Source organism: Adiantum capillus-veneris, chromosome 20, assembly GCF_014529385.1.
Source record: "Adiantum capillus-veneris isolate H3 chromosome 20, ASM1452938v2, whole genome shotgun sequence".
Lineage (NCBI taxonomy): Eukaryota > Viridiplantae > Streptophyta > Polypodiopsida > Polypodiales > Pteridaceae > Adiantum > Adiantum capillus-veneris.
The window spans coordinates 102,886,834-102,911,445 of record NC_140950.1 but is presented as its reverse complement, the minus strand read 5'-3'; positions in this window follow the sequence as shown (position 1 = coordinate 102,911,445).

Sequence of the window (24,612 nt, the reverse complement as noted above, 5' to 3'; positions counted from 1 at the left end):
TGTGGCTATTCTCACCATTTCATTATACAGAGGCGTGTGTGAGCTAGGGGACTTTTCCCATATCTTCTTAAAACCCTCAGCTAACTAGTTACTAAGCTAGTTGAGCCAAAAAACTAAATAGAAACAAAAGACAAAGTATATTATGGCCCATTGGTGTGTAAATATTTCATTGTATATAGTGCCTAAAAATAGAGAGTCTTCATAATTATTTTGGTATTTATTTAAATATTTCTACCTAGGTATGTGTTATTTTCATAAGTATGCTATGTACATCGACTCACCATTACCACAATTTTTCTTATCATCTTGTATACTCTTTATTACATATATAAATATTTTCATGCAAGCTTCTCTTATTTTTGCGTGAGAATCCGCTCCAAGGAAAAACCTCAAAAATACCTTTCACCATCAGTCATTGCCTTTCACTAAATTCATATTTCCTAGAGGTATTTCTTATTATCTCTTGTAAATAGATATACTTCAATAAAAACAAATGAGGGTCCCCTCATTTTATTCCTTATATTTTCATATATTTCTTTTTTCCATTTTATATTTATATATAGGTGACACTATTCTAGATTTCACGAATTGTTTATATATTAACCAATTTTTTTCATCATATCCATAAATTTTATTTATTCATAATCCAGAACTATGCATATTTTCAAACCTCTAAGAATCAATTAGGTCATGCTCTCATGCAAGGAGGATTCACCTTTGGAGCCATATGCAAATTCAACAAAAGAGCGGTCATTAAAGACTTTTTTGTGAAGAAAATCAGGTATTTTGGTGGGATTTTTTATATCATCTCCACTCTGAATTTAAAGCGGTGTTCAAAAGAGAAAATGTGTAACAAGAGCTGAATAATCCCCTCATAAATTGTGGTAAGTTTTGGAGCAACCAACAGTGAGCTAGGATTTTTTGAGTGGACCCGAGTTTGCCTAGTTTTCTCACAAAGTAACCCATAGTCTTCTCTCACCTCATTTCCTACTTGCACACACACACACACACACATTCCTCTCAATCCCTCACTCAAACCTGCACCTTCCATGGTTTCTCTCACCTTCTTCACCATTAACCTCCTCTCTTACTTCCATAGCTCTCATATGAGCTCTACATGCACATACACCATCTCTACGCTTCTCTCTATTACTTCCAAAGTACAATTCCAGCTTACCAGTTCCATCTTACCAATTCTATCTTACCTCTTCTCTATATACATACCATTCAATATGTAAACCATGCTAATTCTTTACAAATTGGGAGATCTCATCAACCAAATTTCCATTTCTATCACGATAATCAACCTTGGTGGGGGTGGCATAAAGGAGAGAAGAAGAGGATCAATAGTCATTTTGAGAACCTACACAAGTAGGTTCAAAACTTCTTCAAGCTTCACCATCACAAGGATTTCCTCACTTCATTCAACCATCTTACTTCAACCATCCACCTCATTCTACCCATTGTAAATATGTCATTAATTTTTTGGTGATTACTAACACTAGCCACTAACATACTAATAGAAAATAGCCATTGACCTAACCATAAAAGCCATAAAAGATACCTCACCTCAAGACATGTACATAGGTAACTCTCTCTCTCTCCCTCCCCTTCCTTAAAACTCTACTTTCACCTTATCTACCATCACTAATGATCTCTTTTGAGCCCACATCCATGACTCAAGCAGACAAAGAAGACCCACAATATTTTGATATTCAGAAAAAATTATAATCGTGATTTGTTAGCTTGTAAATTAGGATTTCCAATAATCTTAATGAGGGGTCTCCAACCTATAAATAGGCCCCTCTCCTTCTTGTAAAAAAACCTTTAATATCTCACATAGCACCCCAACGCTCTATGCGTGAGCAGAGAATTAGGCGTAGCAACCACTTTGTGAGCTTCACTTTTGGTGTAAGAGAAGATTTCAAGCTACACATTGCAAGTGAGAGAGCGTGAGCTCAAAAACCTCAAAACCACTATTGTATATGTTCCTCCATCATTACTAAATTGAGGTTTGGTGCATCAAGGCATGATTTGATGTTCAAATCTTCGTCCTTCCATTTGTGCAATACGATTTGTGAATTCAAGGCGACTTGTGTATTTTGAGTTTCTATCGGTTGATCTTGTTTTAGGAAGTGTCTAGTGTGTTTTCATTGCCAATTTTGTTTCCATTGTAAGAGGATATTGTGGTGAGAGGTCTCCCACACCCTAAGACAGTGTGTGTGTGTTGGCAATGTTTAGCATTCACTAAGCATTGATTTAGTTTTGTACCAGATCTACGATAGCATCATAATAGACCATCTCCATTTGCAAGTCACAAATAAGGAATTACACAAGATCCATTCCTCTCTCTCTTCCCTTTTCTCTAGCTCTCTTTGGTCCATTTTGTGTGTGTCTTGTTGCAAGGTTGCTTGTGTGTGTTTTGTGGCGCATCTTCTTGGTTGTGACAAAATCTCTCTTGCATCCTAGCTCGCATACCATAACTATGTGGTGCCCCTATCTTGCTTGGGTTTGGCTGTGGGTTTGTTGTTGTGTTGTACTTGTGGTTTCCCTGGCCCCAATTGAGCAGCATGAGAGCCTTGAGGGGCGTTTAGAGGTCGCCTTTCTTATTGCCTGCCGCGGACCGCCTTGATTTTGGTGCCCCCACTGAGGACGGCTTGTGTATTTTTTTTGTAGGATCAACCTTTAGAATAGTCAAGTAGTTTGTATGAATCAGGAGAATTTGTATGATACTTTTATTCCCATTGCAAGGCAAAAGGTGCACATAATTGCTAGTACTAAGTTGCAATTTCAACAAGTAATTCGTGCAGTTTTGGGCCCTCTTAGGTAGGCCGAGATAAACGCTTCAATAAATCCTTTTATTCAATCCACACATTAGAATAAACGTTTCAATTAGTAGAAAGATCCATTTTCAACAACATATGGTGTTCATGTTTGGTGCCCAAAGAGTAGGAGAAATTCTTGCATCACCAAACCCTGTCATCCTACCTCTAGTTGACTATCATAGGTCATTTGAGGTGCATATTTTTATTTTGATGTAGAATAGATCACAATTTAGAAAACATTATTGTGTAAATATTTTAAAGAAAGAAAAACAAAAATGTGTTGTCACTTTGAAATTGATTCAATGGATTCCCAATGCCAAATGTCCGGATATCCTCTTTTCTTTGGAGAGCCTGGAGAGGATGTATTTTTTTTTATAGAAAATTTCAAGATGTCTTGACGTATCAAGAGGATAGTAACTGATCAAGAACATTTAGAAATGTTTGAGGTGGTCCTTGGGAAATATGCTAGCATTTCGTTTGACTCTTTGCCTAAGGATGTTGAAGGGAATTACACGAAAGTTGTGAATCATTTCAAGAGATACTTCTTTGATCCCCAAAACACTCAAAAGCTATGGCAAGACATTGTTTCTCACAAACAGGTGCAGAGTTCCTAAAGAAGGAGAGGTTCATAGCTGGTCTCTTTCCCACACTCAAGATAAAAGTTGAGGCGGGTGCACCTGCTACCTTTGATGCAGTTGAAACTATGGCTGTTGAGAAGTATAGGAAACTCAAGTGTCTAAGAGGAGAGGTTCCAATAGAGGATCCTAGAACTAAGGGAATATTGAAACCATCAATATCTAGAGAGATTCCTGAGGTAACGTCTGAAGTGATTGAGAAGTTGAATGAATCTTTAAGCAACCTATCAATTCACCTTGCACAAGCTATAGGTCCAAAGGGATAAGCAAAGAAGTCAGAAGAGTGAGATCCACCACAACCTAGGAGAGTCTTACAATGTTGGAATCGCGGAGAGACTGGACATGGGATGTGTAAATGTCCTTGGCCCTATGGGGAGCCAACGAGACCTAACTTGAATTACCCAGTGATGAATGCAGGTGAAGGAACTAGTCAACAACCACAGCTTCTACAAAGGCCAAATGGAGCAAGACCACCTCCATGAGGAGTGGAAGGAGTTCCACTTTTGCCAGACCCAAATGTGCATGTGGTAGAGGTGACAATCTTCAATGAGGTGGACATGGAAGCAAATGGCATTAACCGTGGCCGTGGAAATGGTAAGGAGAAAGAAGGAGTCACATCACAAAGTGATCATGGACGAGAAAAGAAGACAAAGGAGACCAAGGAAACCAAGAGGACTTGACATCGTATCAACCTCCAAGATTTTCCTCTTTGACATGGTATGGCTCCGTACAACTTGTTGGAAGACATGAGAGGTAAGGGTCTTGATATCTCATGGCCTCAATTTCTTGCATTATGTCCACAAGTTAGGAGGGATTTAACAAGGACAGATAGCACTAGGAGAAAGGTAAAAGAGAGTGTGCCTATTGTAAACATTGCACAAGATGAAATGAATGGGGATATTACACCTGTGTTAGATTGTTACATCAAAGGAAGATTGGTTAGGAAAGGGGGTGCACAAATTTTCATCATGACAGAGGGACACATGCAAAGACTAGGCATGAACATCCATGAGACACCTGAAGTCACAATCAAGATGGAAAACAATAGCAAGGCTAGGTGTATAGGCATTTGTAAAAATGTCTTTGTAGAGGCCTTTGGCATTAAGAAGATGGTGGATGTTTATGTTATGTCGACCAACGGAAGTGGTTATCCATTTATCCGAGGAAGACCATGGCTAATGAAAATGCGAACTTTGTAGAATTGGGAGAGTGGAAAATTAATTTGCAGGAATGACGATCATAAGAAGGTTGTGTTTGACATGAAGGAGCAATGCCAAGCGGAGCTCCATGAAGAATCATCTCAAAGTGAGACGGAAGAAGATTGGACCAATAACACTTCAGAAGAAGAAAGTAGCCACAACATTACTGTAGAGGAGTCTTCCATCGAAGTCACGGGGGTAAGGTTTAAGACAACCAACCAAGTGAGCCACGGAGTTCACACCATTTCACTTGGTCTATGGTCAAGAGGATTTGCAGCCTATTGAGCTCAACATTCCAACAATGCGGCTTTATACTAAATGAGGTAGCTGGTCATGAGAAGTACACCGTGTGTGATGGCTACTCAGGTTACTTTCAAATAGGTATCACATTGGAGGATCATTTCAAGATAGGCAACCTCTAAACACCCCTCAAGGCTCCTGTGAAGGCTCATTTGGGGCTGGGGAAACCACAAGCACAACACAATAACAAAACCACAACCAAACCCAAACAAGATAGGGGCACCACCTAGTTATGGTATGCGAACTAGGACGCAAGAGAGATTTTGTCACAACCAAGAAGATGCACCACAAAACACACACAAGCAACCTCACACCACGACACACACAAAATGGACCAGAGAGAGCTAGAGAAAAGGGAAGTGAGAGAGAGAGGAATGGATCTTGCGTAATATCTTATTTGTGACTTGCAAATAGAGATGGTTCATTATGATGCTATCATAGAGCTTGTACAAAACTAACTCAATGCTCGATGAATGCTAAACATTTCCAACACACACACTGTGTTAGGGTGTGGGAGACCTCTCACCACAATACCCTCTTAAAATGGACAAAAAATTGTCAATGAAAACACACTAAAACACTTTCTAAAACAAGACCAAACGATAGAAACTCAGAATATACAAGTCACCTTGAATTGACTAAACCATATTGCACAAGTGGACAGATGCAGATTTGAACGTGAAATCATGTCTTTGATGCACCAAACCTCAATTTATTGATGATGGAGGAACATATACAATAGTGGTTTTGAGATTTTGAACTCACGCTCTCTCACTTGCAATGTGTAGCTTGAAAGCTTCTCTCACACCAAAAATGAAGCTCACAAAGTGGTTTCTATATCTAGGTCTCTCCTCAGGCATAGAGTGTTGGGGTGCTATGTGAGATATTGTAGGTTGTTTTACAAGAAGGAGAGGGGCCTATTTATAGGTTGGAGACCCTCATTAAGATTATTTCAAAATCCTAATTTACAAGCTAACAAATCAGGATTATGAATTTTTTTTGAATATCAAAACATTGCGGGCCTTCTTTTTCTGCTTGAGTCATGGATGTGGACTGAAAAGAGAGCGTTATTGATGGTAGATATGGTGAAAGTAGAGTTTTAAGGAAGTAGAAGAGAGAGAGAGAGAGAGAGAGAGAGAGAGAGAGAGAGAGAGAGAGAGAGAGAGAGTTACTATGCACATGTCTTGAGGTGAGGTGTCTTTTGTGGTTAGGTCAACCACTATTTTGTGTTAGTATGTTAGTTGTTAGTGTTAGTAATCACTAAAAAGTTAATGATATATTTCAATGGGTTCAATGAGGTGGATAGTTGAAGTAAGATGGTTGAATGAAGTGAGGAAATCCGTGTGATGGCGAAACTTGAAGAAGTTTTGGACTTACTTTTGTAGGTTCTCAAAACGACTATCGATCCTCTTCTTTATGCCAACGCCGTCAAGGTTGATTACCGCGATGAAAATAGAAATTTGGTTGATGAGATTTCTCAATTTTCAGAGATTAAGCATGGTTTACATGCTGAATTTTATGTATATAGAGAAGGGGTAAGATGGAATTGTACTTTGGAAGTAATAGAGAGAAGCATAGAGATGGTGTATGTACATGTAGAGCTCATATGAGAGCTATGGAAGTAAGAGGGGAGGTTAATGGTGAAGGAGGTGATGGAAACCATGGAAGGTGCAGGTTTGAGTGAGGTATTGAGAGGAAGGAGTGTGTGTGTTTGTGGAAGTAGGCAAGGAGGTGATAAAAGACTATGGGCTACTTTGTGAGAAAGTGGACAGACTCTAGTCCACTCAAAAACTCCTAGCTCACCAGTGGTTGCTCCAAAAATTATCAAAATTATTGAGGTGATTATTGAGCTCTTGGTCCACATCTGCTTTTATGATCACTTCTTCAAATTGGGAGTGGAGATGGATATAAAAAATCCCACCAAAATACCTGTTTTTCTTCACAAAAAAGTCTTTAGTGGCCCCCCTTTTGTTGAATTTGCATATGGCTCCAAAGGTTAGCCCCTCCTTGCTTGAGAGCATGACCTAATTGATTCTTTAGGGGTTTGAATTTATGCATGGTTGTGGATTATGCATAAATATATGATGAAAAAAACAGGTTAGTATACAAACAATTCGTGGAATCTAGAATAGTGTCACCTATATATAAATATAAAATGGAAAAAAGAGATATATGAAAATATAAGGAATCAAGCGAGGGGACCCTCATTTGTTTTTATTGAAGTATATTTATTTACAAGAGATAAGAAAAAATACCTTTAGGAAATAAGAGTTTTGTGAAAGGCAATGAATAATGGTGAACGACACTTTTTCAAGTTTTTCCTTGAAGTGGATTCACACCAAAAAAGAGAAGCTTGCATGAAATGATTTTTTATAGAATACATAGGTAGAAAGATTATTGTAATGGTGAGTAGATGTACATGGCATACTTAGGAAAGTAATGCACACTTAGGTAGAAATATTTAAATAAATACCAAAATAATTATGAAAATTCCCTATTTTTAAGCCCTATATACAATGAGATATTTACACACCAATGGGCCATAATATACTTTGGCTTTTGCTTTTATTTAATTTTTTGGCTGAACTAGCCTAGTGACTAGTTAGCTGAGGGTTTTAAGAAGATATGGGAAAAGTCCCCTAACTCACACACGCCTATGTACAATGAAAAGGTAGGAATAGCCACAGTGTTTAGGTGATCTTGGTAGGGTGAGGTAGCTCACTATGGCAATTTCAGATAGCCAAAAAATGGTTGTCATTAGCCCTCCCCCAGGATGATGGTACATTCATGTACCATCATAAAGCATCTTGTCCAAAGAGATTTTCATTGTTTGGCCCCTTGGCATTTTTGCTTGAGTTACACTTATGCTTCATGCAACAAAAATTACATGAGATAGTCTCTCTTTGACATTCCTTTGGTAGATCCTTTGGTAGAAGGGGACTCAAATAGGGCTTCAAACGATACCTGTTTACCTTCTTGGAGTGCTCTTTACCATTCAAGTCCATAAGCTGATAGTAACTTGAATTGAAATCCTTCTTGACTATGTATGGCCCCTGCCATCTAGTTTCAAACTTGGCATCAAAACGATTATCAAGACGATTGTCATACCTTAGCACTCAAGCTCCACTAATGTAAGAAGTCGATCCATCCATATCTCCTGATCTTTTTGTGCACCTCTGCCATGAACCTGGACCATTATCCAAAACAATCTCTAGAGATGTGCCAAATCTACAACAAATATTAGTGTAGAAAAAACTTCTCTGTGTTTTCCCATTTACCCTTGCTACACTTTGAGCCTCTACCACCTAGTCATGTAGTCTACATCTACTAGAATCTAGAGTTTACCATTCTTTGGAAAATATGCTTTATGATGGTTGGGGGTGGTTCAGGATGGGCAACAAGAGAGGCAACCTCTAAACACCCCTCAAGGCTCCCGTGTTGCTCAATTGGGGCTGGGTCAACCACAAGCACAACACAACAACAAAATCACAGCCAAACCCAAACAAGATAGGGGTACCACCTAGTTATGGTATGCAAACTAGGATGCAAGAGAGATTTTGTCACAACCAAGAAGATGCACCACCAAACACACACAAGCAACCTCACACCAAGACACACACAAATGGACCAGAGAGAGCTAGAGCAAAGGGAAGAGAGAGAGGAATGGATCTTGCGTAATACCTTATTTGTGACTTCTAAATGAAGATGGTTCGTTTTATGATGATATCGTAGAGCTTGTACAAAACTAATTCAATGCTTATACAATGCTAAACATTGCCAACACACACACACACACTATCTTAGGGTGTGGGAGGTCGACCGCTCACCACAATACCCTCTTACAATGGACACAAAATTAGCAATAAAAACACACTAAAACACTTTCTAAAACAAGATCAAACGATAGAAACACAAAATACACAAGTCACCTTGATTTCACCAAACTGTATTGCACAAGTGAAAGTATGAAGATTTGGACGTCGAATCACGGCTTTGATGCACCAAACCTCAATTTATTTATGATGGAGGAACATATACAATAGTGGTTTTGAAATTTTGAACTCACGCTCTCTCACTTGCAATGTGTAGCTTGAAAGATTTTCTCACACCAAAAGTGAAGCTCACAAAGTGGTTGTTACGCCTAAGTCTCTCCTCACGTAAAGAGTGTTGGGGTGCTATGTGAGATATTGGAGGTTCCTTTACAAGAAGGAGAGGGGCCTATTTATAGGTTGGAGACCCTCATTAAGATTATATGGAAATCCTAATTTACATGCTAACAAATCAAGATTATGATTTTTTTTTAATATCAAAACATTGTGGGCCTTCTTTGTCAGCTTGAGTCATGGATGTGGACTCAAAAGAGAGCATTTTTTATGGTAGATAAGGTGAAAGTAGAGTTTTAAGGAACAAGAGAAAGAGAGAGAGAGAGTTACTATGTACATGTCTTGAGGTGAGGTGTCTTTTATGGTTAGGTCAATGGCTATTTTGTGTTAGTATGTTAGTGGTTAGTGTTAGTAGTCACTAGAAAGTTAATGATATATTTACAATGAGTAGAATGAGGTGGATGTTTGAAGTAAAATGGTTGAATAAAGTGAGGAAATCCTTGTGATGGTGAAGCTTGATAAATTTTTGAACTTACTTGTGTAGGTTCTCAAAATGATCATTGATCCTCTTCTTCTTCTTCTTCTCTTCTTTATGCCACCGCCGCCAAGGTTGATTATTGCGATGAAAATGGAAATTATGTTGATGAGATCTCCCCATTTACAGAGGTTAAGCATGGTTTACATGCTGAATTCATGCTCATAGTCAATTATTCTATAAGATATGGGTCCATGGATATGGTTCATTTATGGACATACATGGACATATATACACATGCACAGACATGCCCATGCACATGCATACCTTAGACTTAGGAGTTAATTTATTAACACTAGGATAAAAATTAATTGTCTAGAGTGAGCTTGGCATATCAAAATTAATCATGAAAGTTGCTATTAAAAGACAAGCTTGAGGATGACAATCTAAGGTGTCGGATGCACACACCTGCTATATTTAGCAATTTTTGAAACAGGTAGCAATGTTTATGCAAATTCAGGACGTGGTAGATTTAGACGAGTCGGTCGCATCTAGGTGGGTGTAAGCACCTCAAAACTTTCTATTTGTGGATGAAAATGATAAAAAAGAAAAAATTGTATTTTTGAAAATCTTACAACAATATATTTATCATTAGCTCATCATAGGTGAAAAATTTGTCAACAATAGTAACTTTTTGTATATGGATAGAATGGCATGATATGTATTCCTTTACATGGGAATCCCCTCTCCAAGGGTGGCAAAGACCTTACATTCTCCGCAACTTGAAGAATGGAGATGTCCTCCTCACAAGGTAAATCTTGATGATCTTTAAGGAGAGATGTTTCATCTTCCCACGTTGCGTCTTCTTCAAGGAAATCTTTCCATTTGAAGAGGTGTTTGATGATGCTTATGTTCCTAAGTTTTCTCTCCCGTGTCTCTAGGATATAGTCAGGTTGAATTTCAAGAACTCCTTGGGTTGGAACAACTATTTGTTTAGAATCCAAAAGTTGATTAGGGTTAGGAACATAAGGTTTTAATAGACTAACATGGAAGACATCATGAATTTTGAGATTAGAAGGTAGCTTTAGCTGGTAAGCTTGATCACTTATCACTTTGAGAACCTCATAGGGTCCACAGTATCTCGGGCTGAGCTTCTTGTACTTTCCCAAGGATAGGCTACTTTTCTTGGGCCTGACCCTACGGAATACCTTATCTCCTTCTTTAAAGATTCGATTTGATCTCTTCTTATCTGCATAATATTTTTGTATGTCCTGAGTGGCTTGAATATCCTTATGAATCGCCTTGGTTTGAGCTTCCATGTCTTTGAGCATTTGGTTTGAGGCTTCTACCTTGATAGTAGGATCTGAGACATTTAATGGAGCCAAGCATTCTTGTTCATAAAGAGCCTTAAATGGTGACATGCCTATGCTTATATGGTCAAAGGAATTATAGGCATATTGAACCAAAGGAAGGTATTGGATCCATTTCTTTGGTTCTTGTGAACAATATGCTCAAGAATGTCACTTGGTTTCAACTCTTTCAGTATGACTATCTGTTTGAGGATGATATGCTGTGCTAAAACACAATTGTGTTCCAATGGCTTAAAAGAGTGAAGTCCAAATTTTGAGGCAAATTTTGCATCCCTGTCGCTAACAATTCTCTTAGGTAGACCATGAAATTTAAAGATTTCCTTCACGAATATTTGGCTAATATGAGACAGTGAAGGTAATTTTATAGGCATCAAATGAACTAACTTAGTTAGCATATCAACAACAAAAAATATTGAATCATAGCCTCCAGCAAAGGGTAGTCCTGTGACAAAGTTCATACTGATACACTCCCATTTCATTTGAGGTATATCAAGAGGTTGGAGTTGTCCAGGTAGTTTGATTCTTTCAGCTTTAATCTGTTGGGAGGAGAGACATTGATTCACATAGCAAAGAACATCCCCCTTCATTCCTGGCCAAAGTAGCTTCTTCTAACAGCATTTAAGGTCTTTGCATACCCAGAGTGACCTGAATTTGGGCTATCATGAGCCTCAAATTTTCTTTCTTCAGTGTTGGGTCCTTAGGTTCACAAATCCTTTGTCAAAAATAAATACATCCCTCTTGAACAAAGTAATCCTTTACCAATATATTATTTGTCTTAGGTGTTATGCTTTGTTGAAACTGCAAGGATAACTGTTGATAATCTGCGTCTTTCAAGGTTGCCTCCCTAATTCTTTCCCACATAGGATTATTAGGTATAGAGATAGCACAAGAAAAGCTTTGCGACTAAGTCCCTACGCAACTACATTGTCCTTCCCTAGTCCAAACTTTATGTCGAAGTCGTATTATTGAAGAAGTTCAATCCATATCCTTTGCCCTCATGTTGAGATTGGGTTGTGTAAAGATCCATTTCAAGCTTTTATGATTAGTGACTAGCTAAAATCTGCGAGACTGAGAAAATAATGTTTCCATAGCTTTAATGCATGGATAATTGCTAATAGTTCCAAGTCATGGGTCGGGTAATTCTTCTCATGATCTTTGAGATTTTGAGAAGTGTAGGCTACATGCCTACCTTTGTGAGTAAGGACTCCCCCCTAAGGTGAGTTTGCTAGCATCTGCTATAACTTCAAACTCTTTGCTGAAATCCGGAATTTAAAGAATTGGGGCTGATCCTTTTAACTTTGAAAAATTGGCCTCGTGTTCTACTCTACATTCGATCCTCATTTCTTTCTTTAGTAATTCTATTAAAGGTGCTGCGATGAGAGCATAATCCTTGACAAATATCTTATATCATCTTGTGATTCCAAGTAATTGACTTATTTCACTGACAGAAGTAGGTTGAGGCCATTCTACGATGTCTTTAACTTTATTTGGTTCAACTGAGATACCTTGGAAGATATAATAAAGCTAAGATAGCTCACTTGGGAAGAACAAAAGGTACATTTACTCTTCTTAGCATAAAGTTGATGCTGACGTAAGAGTTGTACTACTTTAGAAACGTGCTCTTCATGATCTACCTCATCTTTAGGATAGATCAAGATGTCGTCAAAGAAAACCAAGACACAATCATCTAGGTAAGGTCTAAAAATATCTTGCATTAGTCGATTAAAGCTTGCAGGAGCATTAGCAAGACCAAAAGACATAAGTGTGAGCTCATAATGTCCATATCTAGTATTGAAAGCCGTCTTTGGAATGTCTGATTATTTGATCCTTATCTGATAATAACCAGAATGAAGATCAATCTTTGTGAAGATCTTAGCCCCGTGTAGCCTATCCAATAGCTCATCAATTTTAGGAATGGGGTACTTGCTATTAACAGTCACACTTGACTAAGCCCATGGTAGTATATGCATAGTTATAAAGACCCATCCTTCTTCCTTTGGAAAAGGACTAGAGCACCCCAAGGAGAAGTACTTGGTCTGATAAATCCTTGCTCAATAAGATGCCTAATTTGCTCTTTGAGTTCAATTGCTTCAGGGAGTGACAATTTATATGGTCTCTTTGAAACAGGTTCACAACCAGGGATAGTCTCAATTTTGTGATCAACTTCTCTAGGTGGTGGAAGACTTATAATATCCTAAGCAAACACTTGTGAATACTCTCTCACCCAATCAGGTTGACCAATCAGTTTCTCTTTGAGTTCAATTGCTTTAGGGAGTGACAATTTATATGGTCTCTTTGAAATAGGTTCACAACCAGGGATAGTCTCAATTTTGTGATCAACTTCTCTAGGTGGTGGAAGACTTGCAATATCCTAAGCAAACACTTGTGAATACTCTCTCACCCAATCAAGTTGAAAGTTTGAATCTGTGTCTTCTTCCTTATTGAGTTTAACTAAATAGATCTGCTGACCCTTTCATAAACCCTTAAGAAGTCTAATAACCTTGACTAAGTGAGCTTTAGGTTTCTCATTCTTCCCTTGAACTAGAAATTCATTCCCTAATTTGTCTGTAAAGGTAAAATTACCTTGTGCACTGTGAATATCAGCTTGGTTTTGCTTCAACTAGTCCATTCTCAAGCTCCCATGGTATATTCCTAGAGGTAAAGTACCAAAGTGAGCGGAAGTAGAGTATCCCCCTAATTCAAATTCTACTTGTCCTGCTCTGTGTTGAGTAAGGTCTTCCTTTCCGTTTGATAGTTCTACAACTAGCCTTTGAGCGGGATACTGGTCTAGTTTTAGTTTCCTTGTGCATTTAGGAGAGAGAAATGAGTGTGTGCTTGCACAATCAATTAAGAATTCAATTTGTTCACCTTGGCAAGATCCTGGTGCTTGAATGAGTGCATATCACTAGCGAACATTAGGGTTGTCAATAGCGGCATGTAAAGTTTCTCTCTCTTCATCTTGGCCTCCTACCGTTGGCTCTTCCATAATAATGGCATGAGTTTGAGCCATCGCTCCTCTTACATGACCTCTTCATGTGTTCCTCCCTCCACAAAGAACAAGTTGGCCTCTACCATTTGGTGCTACAAGAATGCCATTTGTAGTTGTTGTTATATTTCTTCTAGGATAGTGACTCTTGTAATGACCCAACTCATTACACTCAAAGCAACAAACATTTGGTTGTTGCGGTTGAGCTATTGTAGTTGTTTCTATTACAAGGAAAGGTTGATAAGCTTGATTAGAAAGTTTGGGGATCCAATTGTTTGGCCTGGCCCTTTGGTTTCTGAAATTTCCTCTTCCCAGATTCCTAGCCGTCTCTTTAGCCAGAGGTGTTTCCCTTAAGAGAGCATCTTGAAGTGATGTGGACCTCATTGCTTCAAGACGTGTATCAAAGGGATGATTCAATCCTTGACAGAACCATGCTACCCGTTGCTCAATGGACATTTTTGGGACATATCTTCACAAGGTTTTATATTTGGAGTAGTACTCTACCACCGATAAGGATAACTGTTTTAGAGCAAAGAACTCATTCATTTTGGTGTCTCAATGAGCGGGTGGAAGATATCGTGTTGTAAAAGCTTCTTTAATATCCTCCCAAGACTGCGATCCTGAAACACCCAAGTCCTTGCAATGTTGTTTCCACCATATTCTTGCATCACCAGTAAGACAAAACATTGCAAGCATAGTTTGGTTTATAGGTTGGGTCCCTACAGCTTCAAAATAGTCGTCTATTGCCTCAATCCAGGCTTCAACATCGTTCTCGATATGGGTTCCTTGGCCTTTGAATGTGGGTGGTTGGGCTTGTTTCAGGAGAATTTTTTTCTCCCGTATGGTCGTGTATAAAGCATTTGACGGTACCTACACAATAGTACACTTGTCGATGGTTGATTTAAGACTTAACGCAATACCAAGTGTATTAAACTTCCATAACTTAAGACAAAATTTGGAAAGCAGATAACTTATTAAATTCAAGATTTCATAGCTTTATTTATATCAAGATATGTACAAATTTGAGATCTCATCAAGAAGCTAGGTGAGCACCTTTCTATTGTACTATGATGTATACAAAGGTAAGCTCTACTAAAAAACTATATGATTCTTAAAGATGGATTTCTAGGAACATTGTGGCACAATTGATAGGTATTTGTGGAGAAGTTTTTACAATCCACTATTTCGTCTGTGTAGTAGCTTTTATGCACATCTTTGAGGGGCTCATACAATACAAGACTCTTATTTTGAGGAAAGATATTAGGGATATAAATGGGTTTGATCCTATAAGTAGGGATTACTTTCACCACTTTATTGAAAACCCATTCATTTAAGGTCATGTCAAGGCCATCTTCAGAGATAACAGTGTATTCATCCCTAGTAGAACCAACAAAGTAGTAAAGTTGGATAACTCCCAGCTCTTCCCTCCACCGAAGCTTCTTTAGATCAGGGGAGAGGCACCCGAGCTTCCTCACATTGATATAGAAGATGCCACCTTCGCAATCCCATGAAAGTTCCCATCTCCTTTGGATTCTTGTTGATGGAGGAGAGAAATCCTTCATCAAAATATTCATCATGTTGTATCAAAAAGAAAAATTTGAAGAGCGACAAGCCTCAGAATACATTATCTCAAAGGTTTTGAACTTGTGATACTTAGCATTGGCATCTGATTGAAACATCAATGCTGGTATGTTCTCGAGCTTAAGTCTCCAATTCATTTTTCCCAAATTTACAAACAATAATGATTTTTCCAGTTTCCTAACCTAAGCTCTAATACCACGTGTGAGGTCCCCCCCCCCCCCCCCCCCCCCCCTCCCCCCATTACGATATACATTTGGCAAAATGAGGGTACCTGATAGGTCGTTGGGCCCTAATCGATTGAGAAAAGCATAGTCAGATAGACAAGATTTCTAATGGACAAACTCTCGTCACCAAGTAAATTGAGTCTGAGCCATTGAAAAGCGGCCCTAGCCCTATTTCTTAGGGAGATCATGAGCTAACATGTAATCTGATGCTCCTAATTCTCACCTTCCAAAAGAGAGAAACCCCAAATTCCTTTTTTCCCATAATTTTCAGAGGCACGTACATTTGGGACTTCTCAACTCTTGGCACAATGAGTCTCTAGTTTTGCTTCTTCTATCAATGAGGAGTGGAGATTTTCTTGACGACTAATCAAGACCACCCATCCTTGACTGGCAACCTGAGCTAGTCCCCACTTTCCAGCCCCACACTCACACTTTATTTTGCTTGTTTTCTAATTACTACAACATGATTGTTTATACACAAAGTTTATTTTTATGATTTCCATCACAAGTTTGTTAAGACAACCCTTAAACCATTATCAAAGGCATCAAGACAATCTTTCCTTGAAGAGAAATATCCAAACCCTTAGAGTTCACTCCTCTTGGAGAGAGTTTACTTCTCCGGGTGTCTTTAGTTGCCCATACATGTTGGGGGTCCCATCGTTGCATAGCTCCAATGACCAACAAAATTATCAATCGTAGGGATGAGCTACCCGGATAGGGCATGGAAATACTCACACCATTAGTGAGCTAATCATGACAACACGAATGGTTAACTCTATGAGGTGAGCTTCTCGGCCTATGGAGGAGCTAAGCCACAATGATGGGCAATCTTCATATCCTGTTCTCTTCACCTCTAATCAACCCAATCACACACACTAACGATTGCAAGAAGCACACAACACTAATCCTATCATGCAACACACTAATCGCAAGCACACACACATAGATCTATCGAGCACCATACTCTAATCAAAACTACATGCACACACAAGAAAAAGAGGGCAATCACACAAGATTAGAGAGGGATTAATCACTAGATAGTTAAGATCTAGCTAATCAAAGCATCATAGGCAATCATAGGAAGCATGAGAGAGGCATAGTGAAAGAGAATTAATCATTGATTAGTGTTAACCAAGTCTCATGAGCAAAGACAAACTCAATAACTCCATAGCCACACACCTCAAGAGATATCACCAAAGAGTTCTCTCAACAAATGAGCTTGAGAACCCTAATTTCTTTTACACACTGCCTCATGTACCTAGGGTAAAAATATGCAATGTCCGGGCGTCCAAGGCCTTTAGTACTCCACCACTTACTAAATCTGCTATGTAGGTACACTAACTGACCCATTCTTAACTCCCATTGAGCCCGTAACACATTAAAATATTACAATGGCTTAAAATATACCGGGAATTTACAATACATAACCATTTTGGGAAAATGCAAAAAATGTGTAACTCCAATCTTCACTGCTTCTTTGTATTTATCCTCGATGTGCATCCGTACATCTTCAATCTTTCGCAGCTCTTGTTAACTGACGTTGACTCAGTTAACATTCCCCCCTTCCGATTTTAGTGCTCATCCTCGGCCACTGTTGAAAAGTGTCCGTGGAGGCAAGGGAAGATTTTTGATTGGTTGTTGATGGGCTGATTGTCTTCATTTGTGGTTGAATTTGTTGATGAGATCAATTTTGTTGCAGCATCTTGATTGGTCCAAATATGTCTTATGTGAGAGATGATGTTGCATTTTTCCGTTGTAATGGCATAATGATGAGGCTATTGTTTATTTATGAAAAGTATGCCTGAACCTGTTGGTCATGTGTGTCTTGATGTTCTTCTCCTTGTGAGTTATCTTCCTCTTTGCTACTTCTAAATTAGGGTCTAATACTTGATGACCAAAGGAAAAAAACCTAGTGGAAAAAAAAGTGCCCTTGGGATAAGCGCGTTATTGGAGTACTTATTAGCATTGGAAGTATTAATAAATTACTCAAGGGATTATTTGTTGATAGATAAGGAATTAGAAAGACAACAAATATGAGAGGGTAGCATGATGGAACATATGGTTTGCCTGTTGTAGTCCACTCAATGTGTATGGGTGAAAGCAAAAAGAGTGTCCAATAATGGGATATCCTATTTACACATACACAAAAATGCATGGGAAACAATATGCTCTACAAGAAAGATTTTGAGCGGTTCTTCAGAAAGATGATGTAGCTATAAAAGCATTTGACATGGCTTTGAAGCTGGCACCCCTTTAAGAATGGTTTTCATTGACGAGGATATGTGCTCTCATCTTACTGTGCATTGTGCGTGAGTGTTGGACTCTACGACACTCCACCATTTGTATGTTAATAGACTTCGACTCTTATGCTCATCTCATCCAGCATGAGAACATGACTTAGATATGCTAAACTCTTCCAGCTTGAGGATAAGCCTAATAACTACGACTCTTAGCACATAGTTTAATATGACTTGAAGCTTTGGGACTAATATTTTGCTCATTTTATGGCTCAGCATCCCGAGTGTTTTTTGCACCATGGCGACTTGAATTTTTATATTCTTGTGCTTACTACAAACATTTCTTCAGGTAAAAGTAATCTTGAATCCTCAGAAAGAGGATTAGTGAAGGACCAAGTTGGCATTGAAGGTTTGTTTTTCCGTACCTGTTTTATCATCTTTGGATCTGCATTCATGTAGGTTGGCTTCTCCTTCTTTGACTTTGAAGACTCCATTATCTATTTGATTCTCCAGTTATTCATGTTGCTAGGAGTCTTTGATGTTGTTGTAGGTCTCTGTTTACTGTCGACATCTGGCTTTTGACTAGAAAAATTGAAAGACTTAGGAATCCAAATCTTTTGATGACCTTTGTAACTCCATTGTTAACTTTGTTTTGCTCTAGGTTTTGTTGAGCTCTTGAGATCTCTATGTAGGTGTGGTGTAGCTGCACTTGGCTTGTGGTTGACTTGTAGCCAAATCTTTATATAACCTATGTAGAATCCTTGTCTAAGAGTAAGATTCTTTGAGATCCTTCTTTGTTCTCTTTCAATGATGTTCTGTTGTATACACGCTTCTTAGGTATCCTCGAATATTGTTGAGGTTGATACCTTGTGGCCCTTCTTTCTTGGGAGGGACTTGACATTATTTTATAAGCTCTAACCTGCGGTTTTGGTACCCATATCTGTCTATTACCTCCATAGTATTCTTGTTCTTTTAAGATCCATTGTGATGCTATCCATCCCATGTGTTTGTCTTTCTGTGTTGATTTCCAGTCCTTAATAAAAAACAGATCATTGACTTTGACTAAATTGCTGGAACAAACACTTGCTTGAATTTCCTTTGCTTCCTTGAGTACTTTGGCTGATATACCTTTGATTTTAGGGTATCTCCTTATAGGTTTCAGTTGTGTCAGCAATTGACTTGAAGTTTTGAAAGACTGACTTGCGTGAAGAAGGTGATTCATGGGGATTCTTTGACGTAGAGGCATATGATGTCACACCTTCTTTGCTAGTCAGTGGAAGTTCCACTTTAGCTTTACCTTTGTTTGCACAAATTTTCTTTGTTTCTTGTGACTTTTGCAACTTTGAATATAGCATTAACGGTACGTGTAATTGTTGCTGACTACCTCTTGGGGAGAAGAGAGTATTAGCATTTTATCTTCTTTGTAGGCCTTGTGTTGATCTAACCCCTGATGTCCAAGGATGACATCTGCAAGCATTTCCTTTGAAGGCTTCACCTAAAACTTCACCTGCTCTTCATGATTTTGGATGCTAGAGGTAGCAACCATTTCTTTTTTACTTGTAGCGATTTATCTATTATCTAGCTTTCTCTGAGTAACCTCTAGAATACTCTAGATGTTCTTTGCAATCATATTGTTCTTTGCTCTGTTATCCAGCAGAGCATTGCATCTGACACTTGCTCCTTTTAGATTGCTGAGATAGTTATTCTCATTGGAGGTTCTACTGAAGATTTCCGTCTTGCTTTTGACATGGTTTCATCTTGATCTAATTGTGTCTCTATGGAGAGTGACTTGAAACTTTGTCTTCCAATCTGACTTGCATCAACAGATTCAGTTGGCAATGTCTGGATCTTTGGACTTCCTATGTCTTCCTGGTTGTCTGCAACCTCGATCTTCTTTACTTCTGGCTTTGGTCGCATTCTCTGCTCAATAGCTATCATGGATGCTCTTTGCTTTGTTTGATTTGCACTTGCTATTGCTTGATTTGATTTAAACTCTTCTGAAGTTCTATTTGATGGAGATAAATCATCTTCAATGAAATTTGCTTTGATATCTATCTCCATTTTAATTGTGCTTGAGGACTTTGTGCTGTCGTCCGCGGGTGATCAGTCTTGGTCTTCATTGTTTGTTGTCTTTGAAGACTGCATCCTGTTTGACTTCTATATCTCTAACATCTTCTGGGCCATTGGCATTCCCATTATGATTGATCACATGAAATTGAGCTATGATGATATGGGAGCTTACTTCAATCGGGGTGGACATGATTCCCCAACATTCTGCTCGTTTGTCTCCTGATATGCTCACAAATTCAGGAGCATCTTCCAGTTGTGGTTGTCTAGATCTTTTCCAAGTGCGAAAATACATGAGGTTCTTATCTAGCTAAAAATCTAGCTTTACTTCAGTTGATAACTTTTCTTTGTTTTCACTGATGATGTGCACTTGATCATCTCAGGATTTATGTCTGGATTGATTGCTTTTGTTGTGGTAGTGTCCTTTGGTTATCTGCATTTTCTTTGCTTTGACCACCTGTTTCAAGTGACATTTGTTCAGATGTCGAGCTCTACATCTTGAGCTGGCATCCACTACGGGTCTTGGCCGCTTACGACATTTACTCACTGGCGCGTTAGGTGACCGACACGGAGGGTCTCTGCCAGTGATTCTACAGCTGGACTACACTTATAGTGCCAGCCTAGTACGCTTCTAGCGAGTTCACACTTAGTGACCGCATGTACATATGTGCTACTTTTCAGTTTTAGCACTTAGTCATTTTGTACTCTCTTTTCTGTGAGAAGAAGAAGAAGCTTTCCATCTCTGTGTGCTTTGTGCTTGTCTTGTGTATCTCTCTTGCATACTCATTCTTTACATGGTATCATAGCCTGGTGCAGGCAAGAGAGGCTAAGAGAGCAAGAGCATCACAATCCCTTCGTTCGCAATCCACGACCAGATGCTACAGCAGAACAAAGAAAATCCTTGAGGGACTGGCAACAAGGCCAGAGCAAAGTGATGTATTGGCTTTCTATGAGCATCACAGATGACATGATGGGCTATCTACAGGATTCTGAAACCCCCGCCATTGCATGGAGAAACTTAGGCAGAGTGTTCGAGGTGAACACCAAGGCCAGGAAGCTTCAACTAAAGTCGGAGCTAAATCAGGTTAAGAGGAACAACCTCTCCATCAATGATTATGCTTTGAAGATCAAGAGTATCATTGAGGCTCTTGGATCTATTAAAGTCGCAGTGGAAGACGATGACATTATTCGTGCATGCTTGGATGGTCTAGGAGATGAGTATGTACATTTCAGGTCTTCCATGAATACAAGAGACGACATCCCCGTGTTCCAAGATTTGATTTCTATGCTTATTCTTGAGGAGAAGAACCTTAACACATCTTCTTCTCATGGCAGAAATAATTCTGAACAGGCCTTCTATTCTAACTCCAGCAGAGGTAGAGGTAGAGGTCGTGGTCGAGGCCCAAGGGGTTGCAGAGGCTAATTTCAAGAAGGTCAATCAAATCAAAACAATATAGGTGGCAGGGGAAACCAGTCTCAAGGAAGGGGGAGTCAAAGAGGTCGTGGTGCAGGATCAAGCAGGCATCAACATACTGCAGATAGCAGAGAATGTTGGACTTGTGGTGAAAGAGGTCACATGTCACGTGACTGTCCAAAGGGAAAAGCAAGTGGAAAGAGAGAACAGGGCAATTATGCATCTACTAGTAGAGATGCAGATGACAGCAAAAAAGAGCGCATGTTTGTTATGAAGCATGTAATGAATACAATGACTACAAAGAATTCCACCCAAGATGATGTTTGGTATGTGGATTCAGGTGCCTCTAATCACATGACGTTTCGTGGAGAGTGGTTTAGAGATATGCGCAAACCAGGTGTGTCAGGTTATGTGCAGACAGGAGATGACACAGCTCACCCCATTGCTCCTGTAGGGGACATACCTCTAAATACGAAGAGTGGGAAATCAAAGTACGTAGCAGATGTACTTCATGTCCCAAACATTACAAAGAATCTTGTTTCTGTTGGACAAATAGTTGAGCAGGGTTTGCAGGTTCGCTTCAATCTGTTATGTAGAAGATTTCCAGAATGGTTGTAAGCTGATCACAGAGGGAAAATGTGTGGACAGAATGTTTACGCTGAATGTAGACATGCCTGAGGTAAAAGCTGCATTATTTGCACAAGGCACAGGTGTTGTGGCTGATGTTGACATTTGGCACAAACGCATTGGCCATGTCAATGAGCAGAGATTGCGCATCATGCAATCAAAATAGATTGTAAAAGGTTTGCCCAAATTCAAGGTGGATGGTATGCATAAAGTGTGTGCAGCATGCCAGTTTGGAAAACAGTCAAAGGGCTCATTTCCACATGAGCGCAATGTATATAAAAAGCCACTTGAGGTGGTGCACACAGATGTTTGGGGTCCAACCGATACTGCAAGTATACATGGTTGCAGGTATTATGTCTCTTTCATTGATGACCATAAAAGGAAAGTATGGGTCTACTTCATGCGTAACAAAAGTGAAGTGTTTGGTCACTTTCAAGACTTCAAAATCATGATTGAGAACGAGACAGATATGCAAATCAAGACATTGAGGTCAGATGAAGGGGGAGAGTACTTCTCCAATGATTTTTCAGATTTTCTGTGAATGCATGGTATACGCAGGCCGTTTACATGCAGATATACTCCACAGCAGAATGGGATCGCAAAAAGGAAAAATAGGCACATTGCAGAGGTTGCACGTGCATTGATGAATGAGAAGAACATGCCTCATCATTTCTGGGCTGAAGCTGTAAATATAGTTGTGTACATTATGAACAGGACACCTACAGCTGCGGTGCATGATGTAACGTCTGAGGAAAAGTTTACAGGTACAAAGCCTGATTTGGCACACTTGAAAGTGTTTGGCTGCATAGCTTACGTGCATGTACCAGATGAGTTGCGTAGGAAATTGGATCCTAAAGCAGAAAAATGTATTCTTGTGGGATATTCCCTTGAACAAAAGAGGTACAGGTGCTACAATCCTACTACATGAGAATTACGAGTGAGCAGAGATGTAGTCTTTGATGAGATGAGCAGCTGGTACAGTAATGCACATGGCACTATTGGGGCTGATGTAAAAGATGATGTGGTTCTACAAAATGTGAGGCCACAGTCACAAGTTTTGAGTGGACCACAAGAGTCGTCTTCTCGTGGCTCTGTTGAGAATCCATGGAATGGTAGACTACGTACGCAGGTTACTCCACCAGCAGGTACAGGGAATGTATCACGAAAAGGAAAGGAAAAGGTTGATAAACCTCCCTTTATGGCTAATGCATCATCAAGGTTTTCACATGTAGACATGGATTCAGATGGTTCTGAACAAAGTCTTGATGAGGAATTTGGAATTCCGGTTGTCAGGACACCTGGTGTAAGGAAAGTACAAGAAGATTCTAGAGGGCAAAGGAGTGACCCAGGACCGCGCAGATCTAAAAGAGTTAGAAATCCAGTTCAGAAATTGACTTATGATGGGTATCTAGTGCGTCACCAAGCCTACATGGCTAACGTGATACAGGATGTGGAGCCCACATGTTTTGAGGATGTAGTTGGAAATGTGCATTGGGATGATGCAATGAATGAAGAGATGGCTGCATTGGAAGCAAACGACACATGGGAGTTGGTGCCATTGCCAAGTGGCAAGAAAGCTATTGGCTGTAAATGGGTGTATAAAACCAAGCATAAGGCTGATGGTAACATTAAGCGTCACAAGGCAAGGCTGGTCGCAAAGGATTATGCACAGATGTATGGCATAGACTATGAGGAGACCTTTGCTCCAGTGGCAAAGATGATGACTGTGAGAGCTGTCATAGCAGTGGCTGCATCTAGAGGATGGATTATGCATCAAATGTATGTAAAGAATGCCTTCTTGAATGGTGAGTTGCAAGAGGAAGTGTATATGGATCAGCCACCTGGTTATGTCGATCCAGGTTACCTAGATTATGTATGCAGGTTTCTCAAAGCTTTGTATGGTTTGAAGCAGGGCTCTAGAGCATGGTATGACAGGATTGCCAAGTATCTTGTCAGTGTTGGGTTTAGGAGAGCTCATGCTGATCATTCACTCTATGTACGTGAGAGTGATGTGGGGATTGTGGTCATTACCATATATGTAGATGACCTTATTATTGTGGATGACAATGCTATGGAGATTGACCATGTGAAGGGTCTTCTCAAACAGGAGTTTGAAATGAAAGATTTGGGTGATTTGTGCTACTTTCTTGGAATTGAGGTGATCAAGACTCCAGAGGGTGTATGGTTGTCACAGAGACAGTATGCTTTGGACATGTTGTCAAAGTATGGTATGGCTGATTGTAAGCCAATTTCTATTCCCTTGAATGTGAATGCAAAGCTGAGTGCAAAGAAGGGTGATGTTGTTGAGGATGTCAAGATGTACAGGAAGATTGTGGGTAGTCTAATCTACTTGACTATCACGAGGCCAGACTTGAGCTACACAGTAGGTTTGGAGAGTCAGTTCATGCAGCTTCCGTGGAAGCCACATTTGGATGGAGTACGACGCACACTTCGGTATGTGCAAGGGACTCCTGACTACACATTGTTCTATGCAGCAGATGTGCCATTAGCATTGTATGGGTATACATATGCAGATTGGGCAGGTAGCATTGTTGATAGGAGATCTACG